The sequence below is a fragment of the Haliotis rufescens genome, unplaced genomic scaffold, assembly GCF_023055435.1.
Source record: "Haliotis rufescens isolate VD_foot unplaced genomic scaffold, xgHalRufe1.0.p SCAF_130, whole genome shotgun sequence".
NCBI lineage: Eukaryota > Metazoa > Mollusca > Gastropoda > Lepetellida > Haliotidae > Haliotis > Haliotis rufescens.
In genome coordinates this window covers 188,863-205,251 of record NW_025963814.1, presented here as the reverse complement: position 1 = coordinate 205,251, position 16,389 = coordinate 188,863, and the positions used below count along the sequence as shown (strand labels likewise).

At 37.9% G+C, this 16,389-nt stretch overlaps 1 protein-coding gene across 2 annotated transcripts in view; it reads left to right on the top strand.

Moving 5' to 3' along the window:
* The first annotated feature begins 12,286 nt into the window (after positions 1-12,286).
* LOC124121661 overlaps positions 12,287-16,389 on the top strand; it is a 45,470-nt gene continuing 41,367 nt past the window's right edge. The window contains exon 1 of one of the 2 annotated variants that reach the window (XM_048394871.1): positions 12,287-13,118. The gene's annotated coding sequence lies outside the window, so the exon portion shown is untranslated. Of the gene's footprint in view, positions 13,123-16,389 lie in introns of both variants that reach the window. The other variant, XM_048394872.1, reaches the window with a different exon arrangement.

The window sequence follows — 16,389 nt, the reverse complement described above, 5'->3', positions numbered from 1 at the left end:
CTTGACTCTGGTTTCGTCCACACATTTCTCCATCATACAACACAGTAGGTAAGTGTCCACGGTGTTATGCTTGTTTGTATACCTCATTGTATCACTCTTCAATGTCTGGTTGAATTTGAGAACGAATGGGACAGTGTGTATTCTGACATAAGACTCCCAACTCGGCGTAGATGACTGAACTAAAACGAAACGAAACGAAACTAGTTTCAGTATTCTTGTTTATTACAGAATGACGAATAACAGCAGAAAATATAAAATTCCAGTACTTGGACTGTTCTGAAGCATTGTTTGTAAACAATAGTCGATAACCCCTGAACTTACTCGGGTGTACTTGGCTTATTCCGCGAGAGGAGCTTCTGCCCCAGTGGTCTATCATGATATAACATTTATACTAAGTTATCCTATAATAATTAGATCCACATCAAGTGCTTTTATGACTTATCATGATGTAATATTTAGACATCATTTCATATAATTATAGTTTAGCAAGTAATACTTATCATCAGGTAAAACGCATATATAAAATATCAGTAGTTTCAGTTATAGCTTTTTAGATAGATGCTAGCCTAAGGTAATGGGAGCGCAACTCCTAGACATACTATTCAATAAGACAAGAGTTATGTCTACATAGTTTAATAGATTTGAAGCTTTTAGATAAATGCTAGCCTAAGTTATCAATATCCCATCTCCCAGACAAAAGATATGTCTACATAGTCTTATAGATTACCTTGAACTATTTTATTTAAGTACTTACTTACTTACTTTAGAGATTTAACGTGCGCTTTCCGACTGATGCGTATTTCGCACACGGGCCCGGCCAGGCCATTTAATGTGTTTCCGATAGGGGCGAAGGTGGTCTGTGCAACCCAAGAGGGGGGTTTTAGGGGTTGCTTATATAGAATTTGGGAATTTTGAGATTTGGAATAGATACTTATTTAAGTAAATCTGTCATCACCTATATTAGAATAACATTCAGCAATTACTTCAATTGAGACTCATTAAGGATTAGCCCCCATACAAGCTCGTCTATAGGGCATTAAGGATTAGCCCCCATACAAGCTCGTCTATAGTGTATTAAGGATTAGCCCCAACACAAGCTTGTCTATAGTGACACCATAATCTCTTTCAAAGCATCCAGTAAATATGTCAACAAGATTAGTGCCAGTCCAACAGGATTAACAGGATTAAGTATTCCCCTCTGTCTAGCCATTCATTTAGCATAAGGGCACAACCCATCGTGTATCAACCAATCATATTCCATTTTATTGTTCTAATTTTTGTTAAATACATACAGAAACCACATGTTAGGGCAGAAAGGGGTTTGACTCTCTTACCACGCAGACCTCTCTCCCACAGCCCAGAGGGTTCTACCGACTCTCTGTGGCACCCTCAGCTATTTTCTAAGATATTGTAAATTGTTAATTATTCTTGTAAATAAAATTGTGATTAGTCTCCTGTGACTCCGGCTCTTTGCTGACTTATTCCCCAAGAAAACCAGCACGCCATTTGGAAGGTTTTGTTCATCCATAACAGGCCATGAGAGGTCACAACGATCACCCCATGGGTGTAGGCTTATATCATCAGATTTTTGTTTGTAAGCAAACGCACTTATTCTGAAATGAGAAGAACCGGGTCAATGCAAGCCTTACATATTGATTTACATAATTATATAGACATCCTATAACCGCAACACTGAGGTGCATGACAATATTGCTTTACACATCCAAGTGACCGTATGGTATCTGGCGACCAGTTATCGCCAACTTCCCTTTTAGCGTGCACATGGTCGCTTCTCGTTTTACTTTTGCTCGTATTTATTAGCGATAAATGTTTTAAAAAACCCCGAAAAGCAGACTCCTGTGAGTGTTATCTGGTAGTGCAATTGATAATTAAACAATGATTGTAACTGTATTTCATTGTTTCTGTTGAGATTCAGTAGAAGTTCATTGCTTTGTATTTGGATAATGATTAGTTGTCAGGAATGTAGTACTATTAAATGTAAGTAGTGGTGAGGAAGTTAGTAGGTATATTAAGATGCTCGAATTATCTGGAAACTTTGGGGATAGGCTGGATGTCTAGCGTTATGGAGTAAGTAAGTGAGTTAATGCTTTACGTCATATAGGCAATATTTCAGCCATATCGTGGCGAGCGTTATGGAGTAATAATATCCCGCTTTAAGAGGTTCGAGACGCATATTCCCGATTTATACACTAAAATTTGAAAAAGGGTAAAATGGAGTGCACAATTATTGTCATTAGCCGAGCGGTGTGTAGGAAATATAATGATAGATTAACAAGAGAACAGCAATATCACCACCTCTTGCCAGGGGGCATAATAGAATTTTGTTAGTTCATATAGTAGTAAATAAACACAAAATAATTAAATGAAATTAATACACAAAAGTCCCCTTCCCTGAAAAAAATAACTCAGTCTTGATAATTATATCTTAGATAAACAGCTTGAGTAGTTTCTGAGAACTCGACCCCTTTGACACTACCCACAAACAAAGTAGACACAATATGTGGACAACAACTTCTTTATTTTACTGTGGACGGGGCAAGTTGTTATCCATAAATTGTGTCTACTTTGTCAACCCTCAGTTTCTAAGAAGTGCCTATCAAACAATTTACTAAGCCGTTCATGACCCGTAACCAAATTGTTTATAATTTCATATCTGTGAATTAAATAGTTCTCAGAAAATTGTCCCCTTTGAGAAGCGGACGGGCGGACAGACGAACTCCGTTCCTATATCCACTGCCTCACTTCGTTGTGGGGGATGATAATAGATACGGCGCCCATGTATTATATTTTTGCAATGACGTCACTACCCTCTTATCTTCAAGTGAAATCGCTGGATCGTCCGCGCCTCGGGTTTTAACTGACCATGTCAAAGGTTAAAACATCGGATTCTTGTCGGTATGTTTTTTATCGGGCGTAGCAGCTATTCATATATTTGGCAAAACACCCACAGTACATTCCCTCATGATGTTAATAGACAAATATTATTAAAACTCTTATATGTTAATTTATCTACACAAACTTTGAATGTTACAGACTGAACGTATTTTGAAAAGCCTCATACCAGTTATATAAAAACAAATATTATTTGATAATGAATAAGGCTCGTACTTTGCTTTGGCAAAAGTATAAGACTATCTGCCTAAGCTTGCGTCGCATAGCACCTGGAGAACCAGTTTTTGCCCTTGCCGTCGGGTGGCGCTTGTGTTATTCAGCGAGGCGTGCTAGCGCTGTGGAGGAGCTTGCTTCCGTTGTCCTACCCAGAATGTGAGGAGCTTATCAACAGTTATATTTAGCACAGGTTTTTCCAGCTTCCTTGTAGAGGGTCTTGACTCTGGTTTCGTCCACACATTTCTCCTTCATACAACACAGTAAGTAAGTGTCGACGGTGTTCGTGTGTTTGTATACCTCATTGTATCACTCTTCAATGTCTGGTTGAATTTGAGAACGAATTGGACAGTGTTTTTTCTGACATAAGACTCCCAACTCGGCGTAGATGACTGAACTAAAACGAAACGAAACGAAACCAGTTTCAGTATTCTTGTTTATTACAGAATGACGAATAACAGCAGAACATATAAAAATCCAGTACTTGGACTGTTCTGAAGCATTGTTTGTAAACAATAGTCGATAACCCCTGAACTTACTCGGGTGTACTTGGCTTATTCCGCGAGAGGAGTTTCTGCTTCAGTGGTCTATCAAGATATAACATTTATACTAAGTTATCCTATAATAATTAGATCCACATCAAGTGCTTTTATGACTTATCATGATGTAATATTTATACATCATTTCATATAATTATAGTTAAGCAAGTTATACTTATCATCAGGTAAAATGCATATATAAAATATCAGTAGTTTCAGTTATAGCTTTTTAGATAGATGTTAGCCTAAGTTATCAATATCCCATCTCCCAGACCAAAGATATGTCTACATAGTCTTATAGATTACCTTGAACTATTTTATTTAAGTAAATCTGTCATCACCTATATTAGAATAACATTCAGCAATTACTTCAATTTAGACTCATTAACGACTCGTCTATAGTGCATTAAGGATTAGCCCCCATACAAGCTCGTCTATAGTGCATTAAGGATTAGCCCAAACACAAGCTCGTCTATAGTGACACCATAATCTCTTTCGAAGCATACAGTAAATATGTCAACAAGATAAGTGCCAGTGCAACAGGATTAACAGGATTAAGTATTCCCCTCTGTCTAGCAATTCATTAAGCATAGGGCACAGCCCATCGTGTATCAACCAATCATATTCCATTTTATTGTTCTAATTTTTGTTAAATACATACAGAAACCACATGTTAGAGCAAGAAGGGGTTTGACTCTCTTACCAAGCAGACCTCTCTCCCACAGCCCAGAGTGTTGTACCGACTCTCTGTGGCACCCTCAGCTATTTTCTAAGTAATTGTAAATTGTTAATTGTTCTTGTAAATAAAAGTGTGATTAGTCTCCTGTGACTCAGGCTCTTTGCTGACTAATTCCCCAAGAAAACCAGCACGCCATTTGGAAGGTTTTGTTCATCCATAACAGTTCATGCGAGGTCACAACGATCACCCCACGGGTGTAGGCTTATATCATCAGATTTTTGTTTGTAAGCAAACGCACTTATTCTGAAATGAGAAGAACCGGGTCAATGCAAGCCTTACATATTGATTTACATAATTATATAGACATCCTATAACCGCAACACTGAGGTGCATGACAATATTGCTTTACACATCAAAGTGACCGTATGGTATCTGGCGACCACTTATCGCCAACTTCCCTTTTAGCGTGCACATGGTCGCTTCTCGGTTTACTTTTGCTCGTATTTATTAGCGAGAAATGTTTTAAAAAAACCCCGAAAAGCAGACTCCTGTGAGTGTTATCTGGTAGTGCAATTGATAATTAAACAATGATTGTAACTGTATTTCATTGTTTCTGTTGAGATTCAGTAGAAGTTCATTGCTTTGTATTTGGATAATGATTAGTTGTCAGGAATGTAGTACTATTAAATGTAAGTAGTGGTGAGGAAGTTAGTAAGTATATTAAGATGCTCGAATTATCTGGAAACTTTGGGGATAGGCTGCATGTCTAGCGTTATGGAGTAAGTGAGTGAGTTAATGCTTTACGTCACATAGGCAATATTTCAGCCATATCGTGGCGAGCGTTATGGAGTAATAATATCCCGCTTTAAGAGGTTCGAGACGCATATTCCCGATTTATACACTAAAATTTGAAAAAGGGTAAAATGGAGTGCACAATTATTGTCATTAGCCGAGCGGTGTGTAGTAAATATAATGATAGATTAACAAGAGAACAGCAATATCACCACCCCTTGCCAGGGAGCATAATAGAAGTTTGTTAGTTGATATAGTAGTAAATAAACCAAAAATAATGAAATGAAATTAATACACACATAAGTCCCCTTCCCTGAAAAAAATAACTCAGTCTTGATAATTATCTCTTAGATAAACAGCTTGAGTAGTTTCTGAGGACTCGACCCCTTTGCAGACACTACCCATTAACAAGGTAGACACAATATGTGGACAACAACTTCTTTATTTTACTGTGGACGGGGCAAGTTGTTATCCATAAATTGTGTCTACTTTGTCATCTCTCAGTTTCTAAGAAGTGCCTATCAAACAATTTACTAAGCCGTTCATGACCCGTTACCAAATTGTTTATAATTTCATTTCTCTGAATTAAATAGTTCTCAGAAAATTGTCCCCTTTGAGAAGCGGACGGGCGGACAGACGAACTCCGTTCCTATATCACTGCCTCACTTCGTTGTGGGGGATGATAATTAATACGGCGTCCATGTGTCATCTTATTGCAATGACGTCACTACCCTCTTATCTTCAAGTGAAATCGCTGGATCGTCCGCGCCTCGGGTTTTAACTGACCATGTCAAAGGTTAAAACATCGGATTCTTGTCGGTATGTTTTTTATCGGGCGTAGCAGTTATTCATATATTTGGCAAAACACCCACAGTACATTCCCTCATGATGTACATAGACAAATATTATTAAAACTCTTATATGTTAATTTATCTAAACAAACTTTGAATGTTACAGACTGAACGTATTTTGAAAAGCCTCATACCAGTTATATAAAAACAAATATTATTTGATAATGAATAAGGCTCGTACTTTGCTTTGGCAAAAGTATAAGACCATCTGCCTGAGCTTGCGTCGCATAGCACCTGGAGAACCAGTTTTTGCCCTTGCCGTCGGGTGGCGCTTGTGTTATTTAGCGAGGTGTGCTAGCGCTCTGGAGGAGCTTGCTTCCGTTGTCCTACCCAGTATGTGAGGAGCTTATCAACAGTTATATTTAGCACAGGTTTTTCCAGCTTCCTTGTAGAGGGTCTTGACTCTGGTTTCGTCCACACATTTCTCCTTCATACAACACAGTAAGTAAGTGTCGACGGTGTTCGTTTGTTTGTATACCTCATTGTATCACTCTTCAGTGTCTGGTTGAATTTGAGAACGAATTGGACAGTGTGTATTCTGACATAAGACTCCCAACTAGGCGTAGATGACTGAACTAAAACGAAACGAAACGAAACCAGTTTCAGTATTCTTGTTTATTACAGAATGACGAATAACAGCAGAACATATAAAAATCCAGTACTTGGACTGTTCTGAAGCATTGTTTGTAAACAAAAGTCGATAACCCCTGAACTTCCTCGGGTGTACTTGGCTTATTCCGCGAGAGGAGTTTCTGCTCCAGTGGTCTATCAAGATATAACATTTATACTAAGTTTTCCTATAATAATTAGATCCACATCAAGTGCTTTTATGACTTATCATGATGTAATATTTATACATCATTTCATATAATTATAGTTTAGCAAGTAATACTTATCATCAGGTAAAATGCATATATAAAATATCAGTAGTTTCAGTTATAGCTTTTTAGACAGATGCTAGCCTAAGGTATCAATATCCCATCTCCCAGACAAAAGATATGTCTACATAGTCTTATAGATTACCTTGAACTATTTTATTTAAGTAAATCTGTCATCACCTATATTAGAATAACATTCAGCAATTACTTCAATTTAGACTCATTAACGACTCGTCTATAGTGCATTAAGGATTAGCCCCCATACAAGCTCGTCTATAGTGCATTAAGGATTAGCCCCAACACAAGCTCGTCTATAGTGACACCATAATCTCTTTCGAAGCATACAGTAAATATGTCAACAAGATAAGTGCCAGTGCAACAGGATTAACAGGATTAAGTATTCCCCTCTGTCTAGCAATTCATTTAGCACAGGGCACAACCCATCGTGTATCAACCAATCATATTCCATTTTATTGTTCTAATTTTTGTTAAATACATACAGAAACCCCATGTTAGAGCAAGAAGGGGTTTGACTCTCTTACCAAGCAGACCTCTCTCCCACAGCCCAGAGGGTTGTACCGACTCTCTGTGGCACCCTCAGCTATTTTCTAAGATATTGTAAATTGTTCTTGTAAATAAAATTGTGATTAGTCTCCTGTGACTCCGGCTCTTTGCTGACTAATTCCCCAAGAAAACCAGCACGCTGTTTGGAAGGTTTTGTTCACCCATAACAGTCCATGAGAGGTCACAACGATCACCCCACGGGTGTAGGCTTATATCATCAGATTTTTGTTTGTAAGCAAACGCACTTATTCTGAAATGAGAAGAACCGGGTCAATGCAAGCCTTACATATTGATTTACATAATTATATAGACATCCTACAACCGCAACACTGAAGTGGATGACAATATTGCTTTACGCATCCAAGTGACCGTATGGTATCTGGCGACCAGTTATCGCCAACTTCCCTTTTAGCGTGCACATGGTCGCTTCTCGTTTTACTTTTGCTCGTATTTATTAGCGATAAATGTTTTAAAAAACCCCGAAAAGCAGACTCCTGTGAGTGTTATCTGGTAGTGCAATTGATAATTAAACAATGATTGTAACTGTATTTCATTGTTTCTGTTGAGACTCAGCAGAGGTTCATTGCTTTGTATTTGGATAATGATTAGTTGTCAGGAATGTAGTACTATTAAATGTAAGTAGTGGTGAGGGAGTTAGTTAGTATATTAAGATGCTCGAATTATCTGGAAACTTTGGGGATAGGCTGGATGTCTACCATTATGGAGTAAGTGAGTTAATGCTTTACGTCACATAGGCAATATTTCAGCCATATCGTGGCGAGCGTTATGGAGTAATAATATCCCGCTTTAAGAGGTTCGAGACGCATATTCCCGATTTATACACTAAAATTTGAAAAAGGGTAAAATGGAGTGCACAATTATTGTCATTAGCCGAGTGGTGTGTAGGAAATATAATGATAGATTAACAAGAGAACAGCAATATCACCACCCCTTGCCAGGGGGCATAATAGAAGTTTGTTAGTTCATATAGTAGTAAATAAACCAAAAATAATGAAATGAAATTAATACACACATAAGTCCCCTTCCCTGAAAATAATAACTCAGTCTTGATAATTATCTCTTAGATAAACAGCTTGAGTAGTTTCTGAGAACTCGACCCCTTTGCAGACACTACCCATTAACAAAGCAGACACAATGTGTGGACAACAACTTCTTTATTTTACTGTGGACGGGGCAAGTTGTTATCCATAAATTGTGTCTACTTTGTCATCCCTCAGTTTCTAAGAAGTGCCTATCAAACAATTTACTAAGCCGTTCATGACCCATAACCAAATTGTTTATAATTTCATTTCTCTGAGTGAAATGGTTCTCAGAAACTTTTCCCCAGTTGAGAAGCGGACGGGCGGGCGGACGGACGAACTCCGTTCCTATATCCACTGCCTCACTTCGTTGTGGGGGATGATAATAGATACGGCGCCCATGTGTCATCTTATTGCAATGACGTCACTACCCTCTTATCTTCAAGTGAAATCGATGGATCGTCCGCGCCTCGGGTTTTAACTGACCATGTCAAAGGTTAAAACATCGGATTCTTGTCGGTATGTTTTTTATCGTGCGTAGCAGTTATTCATATATTTGGCAAAACACCCACAGTACATTCCCTCATGATGTACACAGACAAATATTATTAAAACTCTTATATGTTAATTTATCTAAACAAACTTTGAATGTTACATACTGAACGTATTTTGAAAAGCCTCATACCAGTTATATAAAAACAAATATTATTTGATAATGAATAAGGCTCGTACTTTGCATTGGCAAAAGTATAAGACTATCTGCCTGAGCTTGCGTCGCATAGCACCTGGAGAACCAGTTTTTGCCCTTGCCGTCGGGTGGCGCTTGTGTTACTTAGCGAGGTGTGCTAGCGCTGTGGAGGAGCTTGCTTCCGTTGTCCTACCCAGAATGTGAGGAGCTTATAAACAGTTATATTTAGCACAGGTTTTTCCAGCTTCCTTGTAGAGTGTCTTGACTCTGGTTTCGTCCACACATTTCTCCATCATACAACACAGTACGTACGTGTCCACGGTGTTATGTTTGTTTGTATACCTCATTGTATCACTCTTCAATGTCTGGTTGAATTTGAGAACGAATGGGACAGTGTGTATTCTGACATAAGACTCCCAACTCGGCGTAGATGACAGAACTAAAACGAAATGAAACTAGTTTCAGTATTCTTGTTTATTACAGAATGACGAATAACAGCAGAACATATAAAAATCCAGTACTTGGACTGTTCTGAAGCATTGTTTGTAAACAATAGTCGATAACCCCTGAACTTACTCGGGTGTACTTGGCTTATTCTGCGAGAGGAGTTTCTGCTCCAGTGGTCTATCATGATATAACATTTATTCTAAGTTATCCTATAATAATTAGATCCACATCAAGTGCTTTTATGACTTATCATGATGTAATATTTATACATCATTTCATATAATTATAGTTTAGCAAGTTATACTTATCATCAGGTAAAACGCATATATAAAATATCAGTAGTTTCAGTTATAGCTTTTTAGATAGATGCTAGCCTAAGGTAATGGGAGCGCAACTCCTAGACATACTATTCAATAAGACAAGAGTTATGTCTACATAGTTTAATAGATTTGAAGCTTTTAGATAGATGCTAGCCTAAGTTATCAATATCCCATCTCCCAGACAAAAGATATGTCTACATAGTCTTATAGATTACCTTGAACTATTTTATTTAAGTAAATCTGTCATCACCTATATTAGAATAACATTCAGCAATTACTTCAATTTAGACTCATTAAGGATTAGCCCCCATACAAGCTCGTCTATAGGGCATTAAGGATTAGCCCCAACACAAGCTCGTCGATAGTGACACCATAATCTCTTTCAAAGCATCCAGTAAATATGTCAACAAGATTAGTGCCAGTCCAACAGGATTAACAGGATTAAATATTCCCCTCTGTCTAGCCATTCATTTAGCATAGGGCACAACCCATCGTGTATCAACCAATCATATTCCATTTTATTGTTCTAATTTTTGTTAAATACATACAGAAACCACATGTTAGAGCAAGAAGGGGTTTGACTCTCTTACCAAGCAGACCTCTCTCCCACAGCCCAGAGGGTTGTACCGACTCTCTGTTGCGACCTCAGCTATTTTCTAAGATATTGTCAATTTTTAATTGTTCTTGTAAATAAAATTGTGATTAGTCTCCTGTGTCTCCGGCTCTTTGCTGACTAATTCCCAAAGAAAACCAGCACGCCATTTGGAAGGTTTTGTTCATCCATAACAGTCCATGAGAGGTCACAACGATCACCCCACGGGTGTAGGCTTATATCATCCGATTTTTGTTTGTAAGCAAACGCACTTATTCTGAAATGAGAAGAACCGGGTCAATGCAAGCCTTACATATTGATTTACATAATTATATAGACATCCTACAACCGCAACACTGAGGTGCATGACAATATTGCTTTACACATCCAAGTGACCGTATGGTATCTGGCGACCAGTTATCGCCAACTTCCCTTTTAGCGTGCACATGGTCGCTTCTCGTTTTACTTTTGCTTGTATTTATTAGCGAGAAATGTTTTAAAAGACCCCGAAAAGCAGACTCCTGTGAGTGCAATTGATAATTAAGCAATGATTGTAACTATATTTCATTGTTTCTGTTGAGATTCAGTAGAGGTTCATTGCTTTGTATTTGGATAATGATTAGTTGTCAGGAATGTAGTACTATTAAATGTAAGTAGTGGTGAGGAAGTTAGTAAGTATATTAAGATGCTCGAATTATCTGGAAACTTTGGGGATAGGCTGGATGTCTAGCGTTATTGAGTAAGTGAGTGAGTCAATGCTTTACGTCACATAGGCAATATTTCAGCCATATCGTGACGAGCGTTATGGAGTAATAATAATCCGCTTTAAGAGGTTCGAGACGCATATTCCCGATTTATACACTAAATTTTGAAAAAGGGTAAAATGGAGTGCACAATTATTGTCATTAGCCGAGCGGTGTGTAGGAAATATAATGATAGATTAACAAGAGAACAGCAATATCACCACCTCTTGCCAGGGGGCATAATAGAACTTTGTTTGTTCATATAGTAGTAAATTAACCAAAAATAATTAAATGAAATTAATACACACAAAAGTCCCCTTCCCTGAAAAATACCCCTTAGTCTTGAGAATTATCTCTTAGATAAACAGCTTGTATGTTTCTCAGAACTCGACCCCTTTCTAGACACTACCCATTAACAAAGCAGACACAATGTGTGGACAACAACTTCTTTATTTTACTGTGGACGGGGCAAGTTGTTATCCATAAATTGTGTCTACTTTGTCATCCCTCAGTTTCTAAGAAGTGCCTATCAAACAATTTACTAAGCCGTTCATGACCCGTAACCAAATTGTTTATAATACCATTTCTCTGAGTGAAATGGTTCTCAGAAAATTTCCCCAGTTGATAACCGGACGGACGGGCGGACGGACGAACTCCGTTCCTATATCCACTGCCTCACTTCGTTGTGGGGGATGATAATAGATACGGCGCCCATGTGTCATCTTATTGCAATGACGTCACAACCCTCTTATCTTCAAGTGAAATCGCTGGATCGTCCGCGCCTCGGGTTTTAACTGACCATGTCAAAGATTAAAACATCGGATTCTTGTCGGTATGTTTTTTATCGTGCGTAGCAGATATTCATATATTTGGTAAAACACCCACAGTACATTCCCTCATGATGTACATAGAAAAATATGATTAAAACTCTTATATGTTAATTTATCTAAACAAACTTTGAATGTTACAGACTGAACGTGTTTTGAAAAGCCTCATACCAGTTATATAAAAACAAATATTATTTGATAATAAGGCTCAATACCATGAGTACTGGCTTGTCAACTTGGACTAATACACAACCACTTCACGAAGCACAAATGTACAAAATCGAAAAACTGTTAAGATATTTGATAGAATATGCGATTTTTTTGTCATTGGATCTTTTTTATATCAGAAACCATTTTCGAAATGGTCAATTAACACCATATCTTTCCAAGATCTCATGCCTGAAAAAACCCTTGGAACTGAAGGATTTATGAAGATACATGTACAACGATAATGACAGTCCTAAACCTACACGGTGTAGTGCATACACACTCTTCTGGTGTCTATAGAATGGACACTTTGACTTGTTATGAGACCAAAACAAGTTGAGTGAGTGAGTGAGTTAATATACCAAACACAAGTATGCATAACTTACTTACTGTTGCATAGTTAACGTGCGCTTTCCTACATAAGAAGAAAAACCCGTTTTATATCTGGTGCTAATAGAAAGCTAATAGAGCTGGTACCCCTATTCATTACACGGATTTGTATTCAATTCCCACCGCTTCATGTTAAGCCACACTGAGCTACGTCCCATGATTGGAAAATGTTTCGTGCTCTGCATTGGACAGATATAAGACTTTATGCCTGAGCTTGCGTCGCGTAGCACCTGTAGAACCAGTTTTTGCCTTGCCGTCGGGTGTCGCTGGTGTTACTTAGCGAGGCATGCTAGCGCTGCGGTGGAGCTTGCTTCTGCTATCCTTCACGAGTGTGAGGAGCTTATAAAAAGTTATATTTAGCACGGGTTTTTCCAGCTTCGTTGTAGAGGGTCTTGACTCTGGTTTCGTCCACACATTTCTCCATCATACAACACAGTAAGTAAGTGTCCACGGTGTTATGTTTGTTTGTATACCTCATTGTAACACTCTTCAATGTCTGGTTGAATTTGAGAACGAATGGGACAGTGTGTATTCTGACATAAGACTCCCAACTAGGCGTAGACGACTGAACTAAAACGAAACGAAACGAAACTAGTTTCAGTATTCTTGTTTATTACAGAATGACGAATAACAGCAGAAAATATAGAGGTCCAGTACTTGGACTGTTCTGAAGCATTGTTTGTAAACAATAGTCGATAACCCCTGAACTTACTCGGGTGTACTTGGCTTATTCCGCGAGAGGAGTTTCTGCCCCAGTGTTCTCTCATGATATAACATTTATACTAAGTTATCCTATAATAATTAGATCCACATCAAGTGCTTTTATGACTTATCATGATGTAATATTTATACATCATTTCATTTAATTATAGTTTAGCAAGTAATACTTATCATCAGGTAAAACGCATATATAAAATATCAGTAGTTTCAGTTATAGCTTCTTAGATAGATGCTAGCCTAAGGTAATGGGAGCGCAACTCCTAGACATACTATTCAATAAGACAAGAGTTATGTCTACATAGTTTAATAGATTTGAAGCTTTTAGATAAATGCTAGCCTAAGGTATCAATATCCCATCTCCCAGACAAAAGATATGTCTACATAGTCTTATAGATTACCTTGAACTATTTTATTTAAGTAAATCTGTCATCACCTATATTAGAATAACATTCAGCAATTACTTCAATTTACACTCATTAAGGATTAGCCCCCATGCAAGCTCGTCTATAGGGCATTAAGGATTAGCCCTCATACAAGCTCGTCTATAGTGCATTAAGGATTAGCCCAAACACAAGCTCGTCTATAGTGACACCATAATCTCTTTCAAAACATCCAGTAAATCTGTCAACAAGATTAGCGCCAGTCCAACAGGATTAACAGGATTAAGTATTCCCCTCTGTCTAGCCATTCATTTACCATAGGGCACAACCCATCGTGTATCAACCAATCATATTCCATTTTATTGTTCTAAATTTTGTTAAATACGTACAGAAACCACATGTTAGGGCAAGAAGGGGTTTGACTCTCTTACCAAGCACACCTCTCTCCCACAGCCCAGAGGGTTGTACCGACTCTCTGTGGCACCCTCAGCTATTTTCTAAGATATTGTAAATTGTTAATTGTTCTTGTAAATAAAAGTGTGATTAGTCTCCTGTGACTCCGGCTCTTTGCTGACTAATTCTCCAAGAAAACCAGCACGCCATTTGGAAGGTTTTGTTCATCCATAACAGTCCATGAGAGGTCACAACGATCACCCCACGGGTGTAGGCTTATATGATCAGATTTTTGTTTGTAAGCAAACGCACTTATTCTGAAATGAGAAGAACCGGGTCAATGCAAGCCTTACATATTGATTTACATAATTATATAGACATCCTACAACCGCAACACTGAGGTGCATGACAATATTGCTTTATACATCCAAGTGACCGTATGGTATCTGGCGACCAGTTATCGCCAACTTCCCTTTTAGCGTGCACATGGTCACTTCTCGTTTTACTTTTGCTCGTATTTATTAGCGAGAAATGTTTTAAAAAACCCCGAAAAGTAGACTCCTGTGACTGTTATCTGGTAGTGCAATTGATAATTAAGCAATGATTGTAACTGTATTTCATTGTTTCTGTTGAGATTCAGTAGAAGTTCATTGCTTTGTATTTGGATAATGATTAGTTGTCAGGAATGTAGTACTATTAAATGTAAGTAGTGGTGAGGAAGTTAGTAAGTATATTAAGATGCTCGAATTATTTGGAAACTTTGGGGATAGGCTGGATGTCTAGCGTTATGGAGTAAGTGAGTGAGTTAATGCTTTACGTCACATAGGCAATATTTCAGCCATATCGTGGCGAGCGTTATGGAGTAATAATAATCCGCTTTAAGAGGTTCGAGACGCATATTCCCGATTTATACACTAAAATTTGAAAAAGGGTAAAATGGAGTGCACAATTATTGTCATTAGCCGAGCGGTGTGTAGGAAATATAATGATAGATTAACAAGAGAACAGCAATATCACCACCCCTTGCCAGGGGGCATAATAGAATTTTGTTTGTTCATATAGTAGTAAATAAACCAAAAATAATTAAATGACATTAATACACACAAAAGTCCCCTTCCCTGAAAATAATAACTCAGTCTTGATAATTATCTCTTAGATAAACAGCTTGAGTAGTTTCTGAGAACTCGACCCCTTTGCAGACACTACCCATTAACAAAGTAGACACAATATGTGGACAGCAACTTCTTTATTTTACTGTTGACGTGGCAAGTTGTTATCCATAAATTGTGTCTACTTTGTCATCCCTCAGTTTCTAAGAAGTGCCATCAAACAATTTACTAAGCCGTTCATGACCCGTAACCAAATTGTTTATAATTTCATTTCTCTGAGCGAAATGGTTCTCAGAAAATTTTCCCCAGTTGAGAAGCGGACGGGCGGGCGGACGGACGAACTCCGTTCCTATATCCACTGCCTCACTTCGTTGTGGGGGATGATAATTAATACGGCGTCCATGTGTCATCTTATTGCAATGACGTCACTACCCTCTTATCTTCAAGTGAAATCGCTGGATCGTCCGCGCCTCGGGTTTTAACTGACCATGTCAAAGGTTAAAACATCGGATTCTTGTCGGTATGTTTTTTATCGGGCGTAGCAGTTATTCATATATTTGGCAAAACACCCACAGTACATTCCCTCATGATGTACATAGACAAATATTATTAAAACTCTTATATGTTAATTTATCTAAACAAACTTTGAATGTTACAGACTGAACGTATTTTGAAAAGCCTCATACCAGTTATATAAAAACAAATATTATTTGATAATAAGGCTCAATACCATGAGTACTGGCTTGTTAACTTGGACTAATACACAACCATTTCACGAAGCACAAATGTACAAAATCGAAAAACTGTTAGGATATTTTATAGAATATGCGAATTTTTGTCATCGGATGTTTTTTATATCATAACCCATTTCCGAAATGGTTAGTTAACACCACGTCTTTCCAAGATCTCTTGCCTGAAAAAACCCTTGAAACTGAAGGATTTATGAAGATACATGTACAATGATAAAGACAGTCCTAAACCTACAGGTGTAGTGCATACACACTATTCTGGTGTCTACAGAATGAACACCATGACATGTTATGAGACCAAAACAAGTATGCATAACTTACTTACCATTGGACAGTTAACGTGCGCTTTCCTACA